Genomic DNA, 9,588 nt, shown 5'->3' with positions numbered 1-9,588 from the left:
AAATAAATTGTGAATTTCCTCTAACAAATCATTCGTTTTATATTTAGATAAAGTTCCTAATCTAAAGATAATTTTATATTAATTAATTTAAACTTAAAAATCTCATTTTCCAATTAATGTGATCTTTGAACCTCATTATTTCTACGAGAATCATACATGGGGGGAGTAATTTTGAAATAAGCTTTCTGATGATATAACTGTAGACACCTAAAAATGTCTCCCCAAAATCAAACCCGATGATGAATACCTTTCACCACCATTATTGGTCGGGTTCAGTATTTAATCTTTGGAGTGCTTAAATCCATGTTCTATCCAATACATTTAATGAACCAATCCATTTACTAGCTCATTTCCCTAAACCATAGCTTGTTATCCACTTTTCGTGTCCACATTGCAAAACCGAGAAATTGATTTTTGGTCTTATAATTTTGATACAATTATTATTTGGTTGAATAGGCCTTGAAATAAGCTTTCCAACCATATATCATAAGCCCAATTCCGAGCTATAATGAAAAAGATATAAGCAAAACACTAAACTCGGCCCAAAACCGACACCCTTCCACTAAAACGGCCATATCTTAAAATTTAAAGATCATATGACCTGATTCTAATTGGGTTGGAAAGTAGACTTGATAAGCTTTCCAATGATTATATGCCTTATTCCAAGTTACGGATCAAAAGTTATGATGATTTTAAAAACGGAATCACCGTGCACAGTGCAAAAGCACCGTGTCACGGGACGTTGACGGTGCCTGGTGCCGTGACACGGTCCTTTACATCGTGTCACAGTGCTATTTTCAAAGTTTTTTGCGTCAAATTACACCGTGGCACGGTACTTGTTGTCGTGACACGGTGCCTGTTGCCGTGACACAGTGCTTTACACCGTCACGGTGCTTTTCCGTGTAATTTCCGCGTTTTCCCATACCGTGCCACGGTGGACACTGCCGTGTCAAAGAATTTTCTTGTGTCTTTTCCACGTAAACTCTTCACGCGTTTTCACTTCCCGTAGGTCAAATATTTCCCGCGTCACGGGATTTTCCCCCGTCTGACGGTGCCAAGCACCGTGTCACGGTGTTCTCTGCCGTGTCGCGGTGTTATTTTTTAGGGATTTTATCTTTTTAGGGTTCCGTGTGTTCCCTCTGCTCATTTTCCCTATAAATATGACCCCCCTTTCTGCAGTTTGGGGCATCAACTCCTTCCCTCTTTCTCTCTTTTACACCAAAAAATCATTATATTCTCTCTCTCCCATATTCTAAGCTTTAAACCTATGTTCCTAATTACACCATTCTTCCCTTAAGCATTCAAAGGAGTCCATACTTAACCCGAGGTTTCGTCCTTAAACCAAGGCGTGAAAGGTACACATAACTGAGGGTTTGGACCAAATCAACTCTACTTTTTATTTAATTTAATTTAATTTCTATTTGATTTATATTTTTATTGAAGTTACTAACAATTTATTCATGATGTAGCAATTTAAAGGAACACGCGGAATGTGAGCAATTAACTTAATTACTTATTTTTATTTTAATATTGCTAATATCATGATTAGGTTTATTATTATTTGATTTGGCTAATACTATTATTGTTGAATTGCTTCCAATATTAATGTTTATTCTATTATTTTTATGATCGCCATATTGCATGTTTAAAGGGAATATGTAATTAAAAATCACGCCTAATAAGATAATTTGGACAACCGGCTTAGGTTCCTTTTTAATCTTGTTGTTTAATCAAGCGATCACTAATTCTATAGAATTATATGGTGCATTAATATTCAACCAATTTAGTTTAATAATAGTTTGGAGCAAATTGAATCTCTGTTTGTATGCCTTTGAGATCGCATGAATCACTTTTCACTATAAGAATCGAGTAGAGGCCAATACGGGCAAATGTGACTCCATGACTCACTTTCGTACCATCATCCCTGATCCTCCTTTTGTGGTTCCGAACCATTATGGAGTTAGTAATCTCATGGATTATGAATGAGGTGTAACCTTCACGGGTCAATCGTTGTTGCCTATCGTTGTCCCTTATCGTGGTTGCCTTTTTATGATCCGTGAACGGTTTACAAGTTCCTTAAAAACTTGTTGGGCGGCTCCCTACTTTGCTTTGTCCCGGATCGTTGTCCCTAATCGTAATGTCAATTCCCACTTCCTATGAGTGCCAAGCATATTCACACATGCTTTAACGTAGGCGCACTTCGAGCGACGCTTACAATAATGTAATCTCAATTTCGTTCAAAAACAAAAGAGAAGTGAGAAAAATAGTAAATTGTTGGGTTTTGCGGTGTCCGACACCGTGCAGAAACAAAAATCCGCAAAAGCGGATCGCATGTATAATAATTACAACACAACAAAATGACATGCAAATACAGAAACACAAACACATGAAAAGAAGAGAGAGAAAGAAGCTCACCCTTGACGCGTGCTTCGCTCACAACTCGAGATTGGTCTTGGAAAACTTTAAGCCCCCTAAATGCAAGACCTCTGACGTCTCACACCCTCGATCATCGAACACGGCCCCTACCCCGTAGCTTAGACATGGCTAGACCAAAATTACTAGAGTTTACGAGCTTAAGGTTTTCTCACACTTTGGAGAGATTCCTTTTGAGTTCTACTCAAATGAGTAACCCCATACACAGGATGGGTACTTATAAGGAAATTGCTCCCAAGAGTTTTCCATCAACTTTCCATGTGGGAGAGTTGGTGAAATGAGAAAGTAAGCAATTAATTTAATTCTAAATTAAATTAAATAAACTATGCAATAGTCGCCACTGTGAAGAGGGTGTGCCCATCGTAGGGGATCCCTTCTCCTCTATGCCGATGGCCCTTTAAAAATCGACTTTACTTTTTTTAGGGTGTGTTAGGATTTGAATTCCTAAATGTTTGGGGAGACCTTGAATTAGAGTTGATTATATCATTACGCTTTTTTGTAAGAAAACTAATAAGGAGTCGCCAATGATTTTTAAATTCATAAACCTTGTCCATGTCTTTCTCCCAAGTAGGGTTCAAAAGATATTTAGCATGAATCATAAAATTTATCTATGCCCAAATTGGTCTACTTATACTAGAAATGAGTTTGGGTGCGAGTGTACTAAAATAACGTTCCCTTTAGGAGGAATCGCTATTCTAGCTCTAGTGCGTCCTCTACTAGCTCTTTCCTTTCCAAAATTTCATCACCAAACAATATATACAACGTATACCTAAAACTAAGCTAGTTAATTTTATGTACAAGCATCAATCCCGTAGGAATTACATTGCAAAAGTCATTATTCTTATTTAATTCAAATTCGTTGAAAAGAACAATAAATAAAACAATATTCGCCTTGACTTAGGTGATAAAATAACAATTGATTAATTATTCAATTCTATTTTTTGATTAACGAAAGAATACTATGTGAAATTGATTAATTGAAGTTTGTTTAAAGTGATCAAACAATGCTAATTAACCAATTAAAGTTAGGAAAAATACACTTTAATAATCCCAACTATTACTGGTTTACTTCTAATAATCCCAAGTAAGGTTTATTATTTTAGTAATCCTAACTATGCCCTAAGTTTGCCTCCAATAGACCCAAAATCTGGTTACATGTGACAAGGTAAACTATTTTTTTATTTTTAAATGCCATATGTCATCACATGATTGGCCTAGTATTAAAAATAATTTTTTTTTAAAAAAAAAAAAAAAGAAATCTATCCCAGCCAACCCCCATCGTGAATCTTAGCCAACCCTCACTGTGAATTCCAGCCACCTACAGCCAACAAAAATTCCGCGGCCATCCACCTTTTACTCTCCGGAAAAGGCCGGACTAAATAATCCATGTTGCAGCCGCAACAGCAACTGCAACCGCAAGCAAAGAAGAAGCAATTGGTACGAATTTGGTGCGAATTTGTGATTCAACCGCAACCGCAGGCAAAGAAAAGCAATCGTTGGTGGCTAACGCTGCTTTGGTTGCATTATTGTAGTGGCTGCCGTTGCTTTGGTTGCTCCATTGCGGTGGTTGATGCTGCTTTGGTTGCGCCATTGCGGGGGGGGGGGGAGTTTGTTTTTAAGGGAGTATGGGTGGTTTGGGGGTAGGAGTAGGTCGGGTAAGGTGGTTTTTAGGGTTGGGAGTGGACGACCGGCCGTTATCGGGGGTTAGGGGAGACGGTTAGCCGTTTTCCGATGATATGGGTCTTGGCCGTGGCGTTTTTGCGGTGGTAGAAAGGGAGGGGGTGGTGGCTGTTAGGGTTTTTAGTTTTATTTTTATATTTTTTATATTTTTAAATTTTAGATCAATCATGTGTTAACACGTGTATTGGTAAACTAAGGGCATAGTTAATATTATTAAAAATTAAACCTTAGTTGGGATTATTAGAAGTAAATTGGTAATAGTTCGGATTATTAAAGTGTATTTTTCCTTAAAGTAATTCAATTAAAAAATAAAAGAAAAATGATTTATCTAAGTGCTCATGAAACTAACCGTTCTTCTTTTATGTTAAATCCCCGTTTTAAATGTTCATGGACCTTCTTTATTCTTTTTAACTCCAAGGACTTTAATAGATTCAATTAGGGTTGGAAATTATTTGGAAATAGAGAAGAAAAGTAGTATGATAGTAAGAGGACTTGAGAGATTAGGAATTTAAGAACATATGGTTTAGAATTATGATTTTTCTATGTGTTTAGGGTTAAATGAAGACCCCTATTTACAGGCATATGGTTTTAGAGCCGCAGTGTTAGGTGTTGCTCGCAACTCTCAAAGCCGCGTTGGAGTGCCCAACGTACTCTTTGACTTGCACTCAGTAGACGCGCACAACTCTAACAGTTGCGCGCGTTTGCCTTATATGAAAACGCGTTTTTAAAACTTTCATAAATTTAGATTGTTTAGTCGGATTAAGGCATGTAAGATATCATTAGAAAGATATGAATTTCTAATTTCTAATGCCGTTAGAATTAGGTTAAACAATCTTATGGATCAAAAGATATGGCCGTTTGAGTGCAAGGGTGTTGGTTTTAAGGCGCAGTTTAGTATTTTGATCATAACTTCGTCGTTTTAACTCGGAATCTGGATTATAATATACCGTTTGAAATCTCTTTGAAAGGGATATCCATATGTATAAGCTTTGCATGGTTTTTTATCTGATTGGCTTGATTTTCAATAACGTAAGATCCATTGGATCCAATCATTGCATTTGACGCATTTGGGTCCGTAATTAATTATGATTAAACATGTATGAGCACGTTTTAGGCCTAATTAGTAATAAGACAAGAATCTAAGATAATGGTCTCAAATATGGGTTTTAACTTACTTCATAATGCATTTCGTAGTCTATAAACACTTCAACTTTGATCTAGCATGAAGAACGGGTTTTTGTAACATCATTGCACTTCCTGTTGGGACAGGAGGCCAAAAGTAGGTGTCTACAACTAGCAGCCTTGCTATCCTTGTACACCTAGCCCTTGCTTGGCTAGGCCAATGCGAGGCTAGGTCTTTGTGCGTTTTACTTGACATTTGACATATTTTGTCTTCTCGATTCGTTAAATCGACTCGACGTTCCACGCTCAGCTTCGACGCTTTATGCTCAAAATCTGACGTCTTAGTTCATAAAATCTCTTTCTATGGATTAATTTGTCTCCTTGGTTCGGTTACACGATTAAGTGTGACCCGAAGGGTTCAGTCAAGAGCAAGCTATAATATTAATTGTACATTAATCTTAGTAATTAGAAGTGGCCTCCATCTAGGAATCTGATCACTTGAACTCACTAAATAATTAGCTTTCCTAATTAATTCCAAACCCTCTATCGGAATGATACACTTATTCAATGGACACAATTCCTTTTAATCTCCCACTTATCCTTCCGGACAAGTATGCTGTTTGTGTATAGCCTATTTCCTATGTCACTTAATGCCTCTTCATGAACTATAAAGTAAGATTATTCATCATCCTAATTACTTCTAGAAGTATTTCTTGATTTTCGATTTCAATTGTCAATAAGCAGATGATTTCTAAAATCCATTTGAATACGACCATGCATTTTCACAATCTCGCTCTTCGAGAAGCCTTGTAAACAACAAAGACGCTTTCCGTATTTTTAATAAGGGGACATTCCCAGTCTTGTATAGTTAGCTTCCCTTACTAAGGGCCCTAGCCGTCCGATTATTGCCTTTATAATCCCCTTGTATGGTAGACTTTTGACAACATCAAAACGGAATAGTACTCAAACTAGAGAACTTACAATGCTCATGGTTGAGGAAATAAGTTCCGATAGCCATAATGAGTATTATAATTATTATGATTGTTAAATATTTTAAAGTATTCTCATAGGTCAATCCGGTATAGTTCCAACTAATACTTGTGCAAATGATTTATGACATTCTTGTCCTTGTAGACTAGGAAACAGTGGTATAAATCATCCTACACACTAATCTCGCGTGGCCATTAGTCGTCTAACTTTTAAATGACCTCGATTAGGGATAATTTTGATATGATATTCAACGTTCACTTAATAGGTGTTTCTTTATCCAAGACATTGTAATGATACCCTATTTTGAATATTCTCAAATCAAATGGACTCATTATTTAATTCTAGACCACAATAAAATAGTTGGTGGAATAATTAGTAAAATTTTATCCCACCATGAAACTTTTCAACGTTTCATCTAATGATAAATGGTTTTCCCAAAATGTTTTAAGAGTAACACTCTTCACAAAAAATTTATAGAAATCACACCCATATCTAATATGCTTTATTTCTTTTATGCAAATGTGAATGTTGTAGTTCACTTATTACATAGGTTTAGTAATCATTACTTTGCAAATCTTAGCACCTTCACTATAAAATACTTTTAAAATAAGATGATAAAATTCGAGTGTGTTATGGATTACATGTGATTTAGGATTTATTGCGCAAGTGATAGCTCCCACTCATTTTTCATGATTTGAGATCTTCAACTTGGCAACCTACAATCATCAATGTTCAACATCGAACTATCCATCAAACAACTTCCTTATTATTGCCTTAAAGGCAACAATGCTCTCAACTAGGGTTGTTCATCGGTCCAAGACCGAACCGGACCAGCCCAACCTGGACCGAATACCAAAAAATTAGAAGTTTATGAATCAAAGACCGGACCGATGAAGCTAGGACCAAACCCGAACAAGACCGAAAGAATCGGTCCAAAACCCGAACCGAACCGCTTTGGACCGATTTAAGAATTTTTAAAAAAAGAATTCTAATTTTTTTAAGAATTTTATGGAAAACTCAAAAAAGTATAGGAAAATCTACACTTATAACATCTTTTTTTTGTATATTTAGTACAAAAAAGCTCATAAATTTAAAGTTTTCTAAGCTTATTAAGGATAATCTTAACTATTATTTAAGGTTTCACGCATATTTGTAATCAAAGAAATCTGTCCGGTTCAAGACCGATTTTTATAGGGTTTTGGATCGAACTTGACCCAAGACCGGAAAAATAAATTTTAGACCCAAAGACCGAACCAATTAATTTCGATCCGGTCCGGGTTGATCCGAGGTGGTCTGGTCCATTTTTTCGGTCCGGAATGATTTATGAACCCCCCTACTCTCAACATATACTTTAGTAGACTTCCTAATGATGCTTTGTTTGGATTTTACTCCAACCGGCTCACAACGATTTGAGATACTCTAAACATTTGTGATCATGGAAAGTTACCTTAACTTTCTGCACATTACATATGGAAACAAGTCCATGTTGCCATTCTCCAGCACGACGCATTAATCTTGTGCTTATAAATGGCTTCCGTGCTAAGGATCTAATCCTTGTTAAGGTTGTGCTCGCAACAACAACACTCAAATTATATTTGTTTCCATGCATCATGAACTCATCCTCTTACTTAACCAAATACCTTGAATGTTCTTGATCATAATCTAACGATCCATTACTTAGATTTCAAGTCGATCATTACTTTATGTTTGTCATGCTCTAAGAATGCAAGTCATGTGATGATTCCATATTGTAGCATACATGATGGATTCAATTTTAGGACTATTCCCAATTTGATCCCAGTCGTGTGACTTTTGGCTCATCTAGTTTCACCGAGTCTTGCTAAATTGTTTGCTATATGTTACGACTGAAAGTCTTTATTATAGACTTTCATGCTTGATTTAGTAGTTTTCCTAGCTTATACTTAATTCAAACATTTACTTATTTCTTATGCATATGGGTCGAAAGCCTTTTCAAATCCTTCATATTTCACACGGTAAATTCCTTTACTCTTTCAAACATTTTATTAATTCTATCTAATAGATCTTAATTCCCACTATGTACTAAGTATCTCCTTGGCTTGGTCCATTATTAAAAAATACTTTCAAATTTATCATTTTTGGTTTTCAATTTTGTATTTTTTTTGAAAACCAAAAACTAAAAACAGGAAACAAGAAAAAGGTGTTTTCATTTTTCTATTGTCAGTTTTCAAAAAATTATCATGATTTTAATAAGATTAAATAATTTTTGATTCATTACGGGGCATATATCATATAATTTTAAAAAACAAAAAACCAAAAAAACAGAATACCACAAAAATGCCAAACGAACCCCAATTTGATAGTCATTTTACAATAAAGTTCGTAAACTTCTTGTTGGACCATACAAAATTGACATTTGCTCCCACTAAACTTCTTAACTAACATAATTTCTATGTTTCTCAATAAGCCAATTTTTTTTAACTTTTCGAAAAAACATATTTCAATTCCTACATGCAACCCTTAATCCACTTATGGATTTCTTAAGCTTGTTTTCAAACCTAGCATTATTTAGATTTACAAAGCCCTTAGACTATATTCATAGTTTCTTCCAAAATTTCATTTTGGAAAGGCGGTTTTGATATCAATTTTGCTTGCCATATTTCATATGCGCAATCATTGCTAGAATAGTCACAAAAAGACTTAAGCATTCCAATCAGTGAATAGATTTTATTAATTTAACGCCGTGAATTTAATTGTAACCTTTTCAAATAATCTAGCTATAAATACATATACATTTCCTTTATTAGTTTTCTCTAGACCTAATCAAACCTTGGGCCGAACCGGGCCGATACAACTTTCTCTTGCCCGTGTATGCAGGAAATGCAAGCCCAAATAGAATTATGATGTAAAGCGTTTGTTAAGCCTGTAATTTCACACATTAATGATGATGATGATGTCATCATCTTCATGATAATAAGCCACCTCAAACAAGTAACAATTTGTAATATCTATTCTCAAAGCGATACAAGATTTATTGTGGTTCCTAATATACTACACTTTTCCCTTAAATTTGTTGATAACTTTAAATTTTGTACGTTTTAGTGTGTGTTAGCCTACTCTATTGATATGATTTTAAGAAACGATTGTTATTGTAGTTTATTTTAATGTTGTACACATGTTCTATTTCAGGCCGGGCCAAGGCTGCACACGGGCCAGATGTACTGCACCCCGCCCACAAAATATTCGGGCCTACACTTGCTTGCCAAAACCCAAATTTCGAGCCTAAACGTACTGCCCAAACCCGGGAAAAATCCAGGCCGGGTTAGGCTAGGTCAACGGGCTGGGCCAGACTTGATCAAGTCTAGTTTTCTTCTTGAAAACGTA

Source organism: Chenopodium quinoa, unplaced genomic scaffold (assembly GCF_001683475.1).
Source record: "Chenopodium quinoa cultivar QQ74 unplaced genomic scaffold, ASM168347v1, whole genome shotgun sequence".
Lineage (NCBI taxonomy): Eukaryota > Viridiplantae > Streptophyta > Magnoliopsida > Caryophyllales > Amaranthaceae > Chenopodium > Chenopodium quinoa.
This window is presented reverse-complemented; position numbering follows the sequence as displayed.